The 12,725-nt window shown below is 39.1% G+C and overlaps 1 long non-coding RNA gene across 1 annotated transcript; it reads left to right on the plus strand.

The window, feature by feature from the left end:
- The first annotated feature begins 2,356 nt into the window (after window positions 1–2,356).
- LOC123977187 lies at window positions 2,357–8,369 on the plus strand. The gene is made up of 2 exons (XR_006826568.1): window positions 2,357–2,441; window positions 8,236–8,369. It is a non-coding gene; the product is annotated as an uncharacterized LOC123977187 (long non-coding RNA).
- Window positions 8,370–12,725: the final 4,356 nt, after the last annotated feature.

Genomic DNA, 12,725 nt, shown 5'->3' on the forward strand with positions numbered 1-12,725 from the left:
GTTAAGTTACACTGGACTAATTCAGGAACGACCAAGTTCCATTTTAAGCCTTTTCGTCGAGCCAACTTCACCGAGGTCAGACCAAGCCACGTGGTCTCGCCAGCTACAACGAAGGAAACCTGCAAACAGCCGAATTGCCAGATGGAGGAGGCGTTTCAATCAGACACGGAAAACCCTGGAGAATCCCTAGTAAAAAGCCAGGATCAGCAGCTAGCGTGGGACCCGTGCAACAGGCCAAAAGCAGGCTGTCGACAAGCAGTAAGACTTAACACACGTTCTGTGATCAGATGTCCATTTTAACTCCTAAAATCATAGCATTAGTTTACTTTCAGTAGCTCTTCTATGCCGTATGAGTCAAATGCTTCCCACAACCGAACCTCCAGGCTCATTGTTCAGCAAATGTTTATGTTCCCTGTATCCAACCATCTTTTTATCACCTTTAGTTAGAGAATAAATTCACTGTAATATAACCAAGAGCTGTGTGTGTTGCCTATTTCTAGTTCCTGCCAAGAGAATTGACCCTTTAAATATGAGACTGACTGACTGATTTAAGATAATTGAGCGATTGTTAACTAACTGATCACTAGTAATAATTGTATAATTATTCAAACTACCTAGAGGTCCGGAGACTCTAGGATTATAACAACTCCGGTGGTGCCCTTAACGAGGAAATTTTGATTTTATGAAGATTAATTCATAATTGGGTATCAATTCTCATAAATTTATTAAAATGCATAACTAAAATTTTTAGGTCTGCTACACACTTCAAACGTCAAGGGATAGGGGCACTGTTCTGAACTCATCAAGGTCAGGGGTCAAATCATGCCCTAATCAGCATCACAGAAGACAATTATGTAAGGGCAGTTCCTTAAAGATCCTGCATAGCAATTAAGTAATGCATTATTAACATAAGCTGTAATCGAATGATTTTCATAGGTGTACAAAAAGAAAAACAAGCAGCTAGTAGAAATGTGTGCAATGTATAATGCCTCTGACTATACATCAGAAGATTGTAAATTTGACTCCAGGCTTTTCATCAGTGATATAATGCAGAACGCAAAAGACTAAATAATACAGAATACTGAAATAAAATAATAAATTTATAACATATAAGTATATAATATATAAATTCTGAACATTTTTGTTTGCCTACATTTATTTATTTTTGTATTTCTGTGTTTGTATGTTAATGAGGAATGAGGTTCTAACCTCACTCTATAGCAGGATTGGTCAACTAGGTGAGACAGGCAGAAACAAACGATTCCTAGCAAGTCTTCCCTGTACATGCTATATGCTTGCTACGTTAACCTCCTGTGAGTCGGATGTTAGCAAATTAGCTACATATAAAGGCTAATGGCTTCGACTGGGACACCGCTGGCAGACCTGCTGAAGGACGTGGCTGACCAGCATGAAAACTGAGTTCCTTTGCTTTTATTTGCAATGGATAATAAAACAATTGCCATTAATAAACTAGTGATACATAAAATTCAAATGTCAACAACTTCAATTTCAGCTAGCTAAGCACGCTTGCTGCAAGCTAACAGCAATACTCATGTACACAAGTCAGCACCCTTAGCAAGACAGAACCAATCACACGCGGCCGATCGATCACAATCCTGTAACCAATCCTGCTTTAGACCGAGGTTAGGACCTCTTAACTCATTCGCATCCAGACACAGGAAGACAAATGTAGGTGTACAAAAATGTAAATGTTTTTTTTATGTCCTGTTTAAAAGCAACATTTTTAGATTTATTTGTGCATTTGATTATTTATTTAAGCATTTATTTATGCATCCATTTCTGTATCTTCATTCAGCATTTATATATCTATATATTTATATATTTCTGTATTTTTTCGGTATTTACTACTTATGTTAGAACTAGTTATTGATACTTAAGTAATCTTTTGTCCTCCAAAGTAGCTGTGCAGCCATAATATCTGATGTTAATTCAACTTTTAGTTGTTGAGTGCTTTACTTCATCCTGAATCGAAAATAGTCACACTACTTCCTATATTTTCCCTGTTGAGATCAGTTCAGTTCATTTTATTATCCCAAGTAGGAAACTTGCTGTCAGGGCATAAGATAAACATACAAGTGTAAGATAAGCACCACAAATACAAAAACTGTGTTATTGCACAGTTATTGCTTCTATTGCACTAGAACTCTAAATCTACGGCCTTAGGGGAGTGTTTCAAACTCAAAGTGAAGGGGCTGGTATGTGCAGTCTAAAATAGACCTGGCCTTGTGGAGAACCTGTTGGTTGAAGATAGCTGTCAGAAACTTATAACCTTGCCAGCTACCTTCACAATATAGCTCAGGTGATGTTTGTCTCTAATTGTCTGTGTTCCACACAGGTTGTATGTCACGTGTGTTGTCGTTGCTGAGTGGTTAAGGTGATGGACTAGAAATCCATTGAGTTTCCACTGAGATTCTATTGAGGTTAGTATGTTTTAGAATTGACTTTAAAATTCTATTGATCACTTTTAAAGCTCTTCATGGCCTCTCGCCTTGTTATATTTCTGACCTTTTAGTCCCATACGCACCAGCACGTACCTTGAGATCCTCGGGCAGAGGTCTGTTGTCTGTTCCAGAGTCTCGACTGAAAACTAAAGGGGACAGAGCGTTTGCTGTCAGGGCCCCGAGGCTCTGGAACAGCCTGCCCGAGGAAATCAGGTCGGCTGAGTCGGTGAACTCTTTTAAGTCCCTTCTTAAAACATACTTTTATAGGAGAGCTTTTCCCGATCTTATTTGACTTATCTTATTTTATCCCTTTTATTTTATTGTATTTTACAAATTTTATATTAAATTTTCATGCTCTTATCTTTTTTGTATTATTCTTTACACTTGTTAAAGCACTTTGTAACTTGTTTTTGAAAAGTGCTCTACAAATAAGGATTATTATTATTATTATTAAATATACGGGGACTTTGCTGCTCTAACTGAACTTGAATACAACCAGGCAGCTAATATGCACACTTCAGTATTTATTTATCACATATCATTTCCTCATCACAATAAAATAAACAATGTTGTCACATATCAGAGATTTACCTATAATGCAGGCTGTTTTATTCAGTGCTGTGAGAACCAAGCTATTCCCCAAAAAAGCTGCAAGCATGCCTAGTGGCGCAATGGATAATGTGTCTGACTACAGATCAGAAGATTGATGATTCCTGGCTAGCTCGTTGTAACCTTTAGTTTGTAAATCTATTGTTACATCCCTTCTCTACAATGTATATCAAAGTACACTGACATGTCAGTGGAGCCAAATCATAGTTGTTAAAAGATGTCTGAACCCTTCACTTTTAACATACTCAAAGCAATTGTGAGGCTGCTGTTGTATTTAGTGTAACTTGCTAATCATCTTTCTTTGGAAAACTAAATTAGTCCCTGAAGGACATACACGGCAGTGCCACGTAAACCATTCATGGATCCTGACTGTCTTTTGTCACACATCATTCAGGAAAGCCATACAGATAAAATAGTTGTATGTATGATATATAGAGTTGAAGCTATCCTCTTACCTGAAGGAACCGATCAACCAACCAGTTGGCTGTGATTGTATAGTGGTTAGTACTCTGTGTTGTGGCTGCAGCAACCCCGGTTCAAATCCGGGTCACAGCAGCAGTGGTGAGCCTTATTTCTGTTATTCTGTTGCTTAAACATACTCCAGGCTGTGCTTAATTTTAAATAATTTGAAACTGGATAGTTAAAGCAAATTTTCCTCCATGAGGCCCCATATTTCCCAACCTGACAAGTTGTTTCACCAGCGTTCCACACACATAAATACGAAGTACAAGACCACTGGCTGTTTGTCTTCAGTGCTGTGAGAACCAAGCTATTCCCAAAGAGAACTGCAAGCAGGGCTAGTGGCGCAATGGATAACGCGTCTGACTACGTATCAGAAGATTCTAGTTTTGACTCCTGGCTAGCTCATTGTGACCTTCTTTTTTTAAATCAATTGTTACATCCCTTCTCTACACTGTATATATCAAAGTACACTGACATGTCAGTGGAGCCAAATCACAGACAAGTGGCCAATCAGCATATGCTGAAAGATTTCTGAACCCTTCACTTTTAACATACTCAAAGCAATTGTGAGGCTGCTGTTGTATTTAGCGTAACTTGCTAATCATCTTTCTTTGAAAAACTAAATTAGTCCCTGAAGGACATACACGGCAGTGCCACGTAAACCATTCATGGATCCTGACTGTCTGTTGTCACACATCATTCAGGAAAGCCATACAGATAAAATAGCTGTATGTTTGATATATAGAGTTGAAGCTATCCTCTTACCTGAAGGAACCGATCATCCAACCAGTTGGCCGTGATTGTATAGTGGTTAGTACTCTGTGTTGTGGCCGCAGCAACCCCGGTTCGAATCCGGTTCACGGCAGCAGTGGTGAGCCTTATTTCTGTTATTTTGTTGCTTAAACATACTCCAGGCTTAATTTTAAATTAAGCCTGGAGTATGTCTAGCTCGTTGTGACCTCTTGCTTGTAAGACACTTAATATTTGATTGCAATATTCTGTCTCTATCCAGTGTACTTTGTATCAAAGTACACTGACATGTGAATTTAGCCAAATCTTAGATATTGAACTCATGGGGACAGAGGGTCAGGCAGACTTCAAGCTTTCATTTACAACTTCTATTTATGTATTTATATATATTTTTTGTGCATTTATTTATTGATTCCTAAGTCATTTATTGTCTTCTGTACACTACAGCAATGTAACGTGTAAGATGTTGGCCAGCCTTATATAATGCTGTACAGGTCCTGTATCAAAAGGTCTTGCAGTTACACTCTGACTAAAACTTTGAAGCTACTGAATTCAATCAATCAGTCAAGTTAATTTAAAGTGCAAAATCACCAAAAGACATGTTCCCATGGTTACAAAATGCATTGCAATTAAATGAAATAAACCATAAAATACAGAATGCATGTAATAAAACACAAGATAAAAGAAAAACAGCAAAATAAAATGATAAAAACGATTTAGCAATTTAAAGTTTGCTCGATCATGCCCTAACTAAAAGCTTTATTAACTCATAAAATCATCAATCAATCAAAACTGCTGATGCTAGCAGGAATACAAGGCTCAATAGAGGTGTGACTCCCTGTAAGCCTGCCTACTTTGCTGAAGAGAAACTTGGGGTTGTCCTTGCTCTCCTCTACTAATGATGAATAGTAAGCTACTCTAGCTGCATGGATGGCCCTTCTGTAAGTTTTGGAAGGTATTCCAATAAATTTTATGTCTGGTTGAGGAAATGTTTATGAATGTTTGTCTTTTTTGTAAACCGACCCATGGTCTCCTTGAGGTGGTGAAACTTCAACGGGCTTGAGGGATTGGAATTTGCTAAAATCACTGAATTGACCCTGCCTATATTTGGGACAGGCGTCCATATGGGACAGGCCTTTAATTCCGCTCGCACAAAACTGACTACTATGAACATTTTACTTATTTTAAACAGAATATTCCTTGCTTAAAAATTATCCAATAATATCAAATACACGTCATTCATTTGATCGGCTTATGTGTTTTTATTTTGAAGGCAACAACACGGTGCAGGATGAGAGAAGTTAGCAGACAGAGAGCGATGGACTTCACATGACAGGATTCATAACTTGGATAAATTTTAATGAAAAGCTGTTTTGATTCTTTTGATTGGTGGATTACAGAGTAAAGGAATTTAATAATCACCGAACGGACACATTCGGACTTAAAGAGCGCTACAAAGGTAACGGGAATCGCCACTTTTCTTGTCTTTAGACTTTGGGGCTTGTTGTGTCCGTTAAATGAACTAAACGATTGATTTGTGGAGAATCTAACCAATCTAACGATGTGTAGCATGTCCATACTGACATATTGATCACACCTTTAAACATTAATATGTGTAGTAACGATCTAAGCGGCTTTGAAGCAGCTAAATTGGGCAGCCCGGCGGGGTTTAAGAGGTTTTATACATCCAAAGAACTTATATAAAAACCAGACCAGGCGTTTAATGGAGACCTGCGTTTATTTGTCAAAATGTGTTCCCAGACCAGTATAGGAGGTAGGCGGCTATTTGGAACTCGGCTATTAATTGAAGCTTTATGGTCCAGTGAATATGATTTTATTTAATTCATTACTTATTATTTAGACTAAAAACAGGTGGGAAACAAATATAAAGGATGTTCATCATGGGACTACACAGACAATACACCCCAGAAGAAAATTCAGTGTTGATTTTGGTCTTTTCATGAGATTTCTTGATAATAAAAAGATTAAACAATGTTATCTTTTAACAGCTCGATCTGTGTGTGATAACAGGGCAGGGTGAGGTTCAGGACCACAAAATCTGTGATGTCGCTACAGATAAGAAGACATCTGTAAAAACTGAAGGTTTGTCATGCTGCCCTGCCAGCAAGAGGACAACAAGACATAAAAATCTCAGGCATTTCTTTGACAGACTGCTGCTCTCTTCCTCAGTGCCCTTCCTTTTCTTCCTCTGAGTCCTTGCACAATATGTGGACTCTTTGGTAAACTTCCAGAGGACTGACATGAGATTTGGCCGTCCGCACTGTAAGGGTTGCTTGAATGGAATCAAAGGGAAGTCCTTGGAGGCTGTGATGAGGTGGTGGTGCATGCTCAGGATGGACTCCCTCATGGAGTCGATGCTTGTGCTGCTCAGAGGATGGTTCCTCAGGTTGGTCATTATCATCTGAAGGATGCGTCTTAGGCGATGCAGAGCAGCTGAATGGAAAGCAAAGAAAAGGAAAACATTAGCCATATTATTCATGAACTTTTTATACACATTGGACTAATTAAAACCCAGATTATGCAGCTTTCACTATGAGGCTTCAGTCTTGTCCAAAGTTGTTCATTAGCTGCATTTAATTTAAAATTTAAGTAGCTTAAATATTTATTTTCTTGACCATATTTAAAAACAGTAGGGCTGCGCTTGTTAACGCATTAATTAATTAACGCTGACAATTATTTTAAAAGTCCGTTTCTCACTGGCTCTGTATAGACATACAGTCAAACCATGGGTCACAGGAGGGGTGGGATGTTGATCAGCCTGCAAGTCACCCACCCAAACAAGCAGTGGAGCAGCAGACTACGTTGGATGCAGCGTGTGGGAGAAGTAGATAAACAAAAGCAACACAATCAATCAAATGCCATAGCAAAGTGGATAGCTACACACTGAATGCTGATTAGTATTGGGGAAGATGTCAGCCTTTGGAACGTTCTTAAAATCACAACGTAGTCTCTTGACCCCGCGGGGTTGCTCTTTACTCCGGTGATCAGAAAGGGAGACAAGCACTCGCGAGTAAACGTCAGGCGCTCTATGGATAGTAACCATGGCAATGGCTTCTGTGCGCTACACAGCAGAACAAAATGTTCAATTCAACTTCGGCGGCGGTCGGGCGTGTGTGTGAGGCGAGCACTTCACCTCACTCTCAGGGACACTTGCTACTGAACATAGACTGTTTATGCTGCTAACTGATAAAAGAAAAATGTTTCTGCTGATACCTGAAAACAGATCATGCGATTAATCGCGATCAAAAATTTTAATCGTTGCCCAGCACTAAAAAACACACGTTGGCTGGCGTGCTGTGCAAAGACATGTGTAATTATCATCTAAGCTCCATGTTTTAAACAGGAGCAACTGCTGCATATGTCAAAATTCATCTGAAGCAAATAGCCAACATACACAGTTCTGCTGCCTCTCTGCTGAGAGGACTGTCTCTAACTAGTTCTATTATCTAATGTTGTCTCCATGGCGCGTGCAATTGTACAGAACTTGTGCTTTTTTAAAAATGGCCCCGTTGCCATCTGGGTCTTAGACTTTCAATTTTACGATGACCTCCAAAAACTAAAAATAAATTAGTTTCAATCACTATATTAATATTTATATATATTTTTTCAACTGCCACACGCTCTGAGTAAAATCCAATCTAATAAGATAAGTAAATTGCAGGTATAATATTTTGATGCTGTTCTGGGGAAATATTTTAAACCAACAAAATGAAATAACATATTTAAAAATACTGTATTTATAATTCAGCTTATATTATGCTGTATTTAATCATGATATAGAGCAACATGTGGTTTAATGTTTTACCATAGTGGTCATCCAGCAAACAGAGGATGCCTATTAGTCAGCAGGTGTTCTCTTATGGCGTAAACCACAGGAGGCCTTTTTTTTCTCACTTCAACAGCTGCAAAACATTGATTTTCTTTGTTTTAGATGTGAACTGAAGACCTTGGACCTGAAAGACTTGGAAGATGTCACCTTGGACTCTGAGACTGGATGATGTAGCCTATATTTTGTCACTTTGACATTTCATATGTCGAGGTTATAAAAGTAAATTTATTTATGAATTTGTGAAGTGAATAATTGCCCACTTAAAAATATACTACTACTACTACTAAGTTAACGTGTTTTCATTATTAATGTCTGTTTGCCATTTTTAATTAGTTGATTAAAGAGGTTGCATTCAGTTACCCTGCAGTAATACAACTGACACAGATCTAATTTTAATCATGCAGATGAAAAGAGGTTTGGAGATCTGCTATCCGTAAAAGCACAGGTCAGTTAACAACAACTGTGCGGGAAGACTTAAATTAATGATGGTCCCCATGCTGTGCGCGGTGGGAGACTACAGACACACATTCCTGCTGCTGATGGCAGGTATCTAACTTGCAGTCAACTTTTATGTCTAGGTTATGCAAATCTGCACTACATAAAACCAAGAGCCTATCAAAATTAAAGTGTTTTTTGTAGAGGTGAGCGTGTGCGCCTCAGACAACAAGTCATATTTGAAGTCGAATATTTAGATTGCAGGTGGTCTCAGCATGCAGAAAGCAATTCTACGCCCTTGGGTTGGGGTGATTTCATTAACTCCAAGTTTATATGCTCACTAAAACAGAGCATCATCTGAAATAAAAAACAACTTAAAGGATTTTGACTTTTTTCCCCCTAAACGCTTATTTGTGTTCTTGTTGAGATGTACTATAGATAAGCAATCCATACCACTCTCATATCTGTCCATTGGATATGAAGCTATTGTCATGAATTGTCATGTGTTGTAATGATGGAGACTGGTTGTTTGTCTATGTGTGGCCCTGCGATGGATTGGCGACCTGTCCATTGTGTACCCATGCCTTTCATCCGATGTCAGCTGGGATTGGCTCCAGCCCCTGCGACCCTGTACGCAGGATAAGTGGTTGTCGATGGATGGATGGATGTAATGATGGAGCAGGTTGAGAACCCAAACACAGGACACCAGAGCTGAGCAGATATAGTCCAATGATTTATTAACAAAAGGAGAGCACACTTACAAACTGTGGAGTTCAAATAGAATCCAAAGTACGTAGATGAAACAGAGGTCATAAAAACAAACGCAAGGTACCGCTGGAACACGATGCAGGAGCAAACAGACAACAGAGCAACACAGACTACATGCAAAAATGAACCAACAAAGACTGAACAGAACACAGGCATTGAAATACTCAAGCAAACGAGCAGAGTAGGGACACAAAACAGGTGTTCAAGGTAATGAAACAAAATGGGAAGCAAAACTAGACAATGGCAGCAAAGGCAGACAACTTCAGACTAAAACAGGAAACAGAAACACAGGCTGAATAGACATAGAACTCAGACAACCCCCCCAAATTATACCTGAAAACCCCAAACTATGACAGCTATACCTCCAGGATGTCAGTGCTGGCGGCAGCAAGTAGTGTACAGTTAGTTTTTAGAGTTATTTTGCTGAAAACAGGTGCTGCTGTGGCTGAAAATTACACAGACAGTGAGAGTGAACCCAAAAAATTAAGTTGTGGGCCGGACAGCTGAACAATGACTTGAAACTCACTATAAAGCTCAGTGAAGCTGAACTGCAGATTCAGGTGATTACTGATTGTTAGCAGTTCCACACTATAAGCTATCCCTTTCGCATTGTTTTTACATTGTCATTTGACAAATTGTTATTATAGTATAATCCATTTATTATAGACGCTTTAATGTTAACTATTAATTTATGAGCTTTAGAGGCTTCACAGGTGCTGATAGGTGGATTTTGCTAGCCTCTACTTCCAGTCATCATGCTAAGCTAAGCGAACTACTGCTATCTGTAGCTTTATAGGTTTATTTAGATGTGAGGGTGGTAGGCTTTTGATCTCATCTAAAAATTGTTTAGCTTGAATATGTTGTCCTTCACTTATTAAGGTGACATGATAGTGGGGAGGTGAACCAAGTCATGGCAACTTGCCATTTTGATCTCTCTCTTTCCAACGCAGGGACGAAAGGTCAAATTGGACAGCATATACATGGTTGATTTTCTCGCCCGATGACTTAAAATAAAAACTTTTTTTGCTGAGTCCTAGCTGTGAAACCACTTAATCAAAACTGCATGCCCTCTCTGATGTGACATTACATAGGTGGGCAGGGCAAGCATCAAACAAAAAGTTGACCCTGCAACATGTGAACTGAGGAAAATGAATGACATTGCTTTAGCTAGTTTTCATCACAAGGTCATAAAATAGTCATAGCCAATACATTGCACAAACCTTTGATGTAAACATGAATATGATGTGCTACTGCAACAAAATCAGTAAGAGTGTTTTAATGTCATGTTTCTATTTTTGGAATTAGGTTGTTTGTATTGTTTTTTGTTGATTTCGGTTGATGGGGACTGTGCTAAAAGGCTTTGCTAATTAAGAAAATGACCAACCAACAATGCAATAGAGAACCATTGTGTACACTCTGTATGGTCTAGATGAGTGGTTCCCAACCTCTTTATGTGTAGACCCATAATCAACCACAAAGATTTCCATGGACTAGCTGGAGTTTGCTAGATATTTTTTGGCTGTTTTTGCCAGCTGGACTAGACAGCCTTGACCTCTTAACCCATCGCTAACCCTGAATCTATTGCAGAGTAGAATGGCACACGTGAGATATAGGAAGACAGCAAAAGGGACAGCACAGGGAAAGAACAAACAGCAGTGAGGACAGCATGAAGTGAGCCATTGAAAAGTAGAGTGACATAGTACAGACTCAAGATTCTTGGCCAGATTTTTAAAGGGGCTACATGAGGTTTTCTAAGAAATCACTTATCATTAAATCACTTTTTTACTGCCTATTTGTCAACAGGTTAAAATGAACAGCACACCTGTTTTCACTGTTGCTTGGAAAAGACACTATTCTGCTTCTTATGTGAAGAAATTGGGTCGGGTTTTCTGCATGCACGCTCCCAAGTCGCTTGCCTACTACATCAACAACACCACAGCTATTGACACTGTGACATCCCCATCTCTTTCAGCTGCTGGGATGTCTATCTCTTTGTGTTCTATGTTGCAGATGCCAGTAGGTGTGGTTAAGATCATCAGTTATTGGAGCCACCTGGGTTTCTTTCACCACACAACACTCCACTCACTATTCCTTCAAGCATGCATACCTGCTTACATGACTGACCTACTGATTGTCACACTTCATATGATTATTTGTACATTAAGTTGTTTCTGTTTGTGTAAAAATAAAAGTAATGGTACCTTTGCTGCAGTTTTGTTGTCATCATACTCTTTTTTGTCGTGGTTTTGAGCCAGCCGTAACAACACCATGAAACGACTGGCTCCCAGTGCAGACACAGACTCCAACACAAACTCCATGTAAGGATAAAAAACAACAATTAAGTTTTATGTGCTGAAGTCCGTGAATCAGATCGACATTGACGTCGGAAAGATGTATGAGTCACAGAGACCTCCGCTTTGTTTTGAAACCGACAAACTAACATTACTGCAAAGCAAATACTTTGTGATTTTGTGCTTTAGTTGGCTCAAGCTAGATAATGTTAGCTTGCTGGCTAACGCCGGGACGCTAACGTTGTCTGTTGCAAAATACTACAGTTGTATGGCTTGCCACATTAACATTACTTCACCAGATAAGGCGATCCTTATTACTATCCTGTGTACCGCCAGGATTGTGTCAAAGTGTTGATCTTACCCTGCAAGAAATAATATAAGGGTACAAAGCAAATGTGGAGCGATGTGTTTATACTAGCGTAATTTAACCTAAATAATATACAATAATGCAACATAACGGCGCAGGACAACAACACAGTGGAAGATCCATTCACTACAGTAACGTTACTTTGCTGCGCAGCACATATACATTTCACAATCTCATTTATTATATTAAGTCTAGTTCACTTACTGTTTTCGCTATGATCCAATACATTTAGCTGTGCTGACATTGCTGAGCCTCTCTGGTGAAAGATACTCAAATAGCGTTAGTTACTGAAAAGCATCAGGCGAGCTAATGCAGACATATCACGTCGGCTGAATGCAGTCAATGTGAGAATGGATTAGTTCAACCTAAAGCTGATCAAAATATAATAGTTACATTGCAGTGGGAGTTTACTAGAGTTTACAGCATTTTCTGTGAAGCTGTCACCCGCTGTGTCAGCGTCTGTGTGTCGGATTATGCTCGCTCATGAGTTTGAGCAGGCGTACTAGCACACCTGGTTGCAATCTAAAAACCGCACCGCTAGTGGCCACTGAAAACTACATATAGGCCCTTTAAACCTTCCTGAAGTTTAAGAGAAATGCACATGGAGTCTTAATTCATAATGAACAACAGGACAAGGACAGTGTGAAATTATTAAATTTTGCAATAAATCAATGATAACATGTGCTGTCTCCATCACCCAAAGGTCCTGTCCCAGTCCCCCAAATGATACA

Source organism: Micropterus dolomieu, linkage group LG09 (genome assembly GCF_021292245.1).
Source record: "Micropterus dolomieu isolate WLL.071019.BEF.003 ecotype Adirondacks linkage group LG09, ASM2129224v1, whole genome shotgun sequence".
In the NCBI taxonomy this organism is placed as follows: Eukaryota; Metazoa; Chordata; class Actinopteri; order Centrarchiformes; family Centrarchidae; genus Micropterus; species Micropterus dolomieu.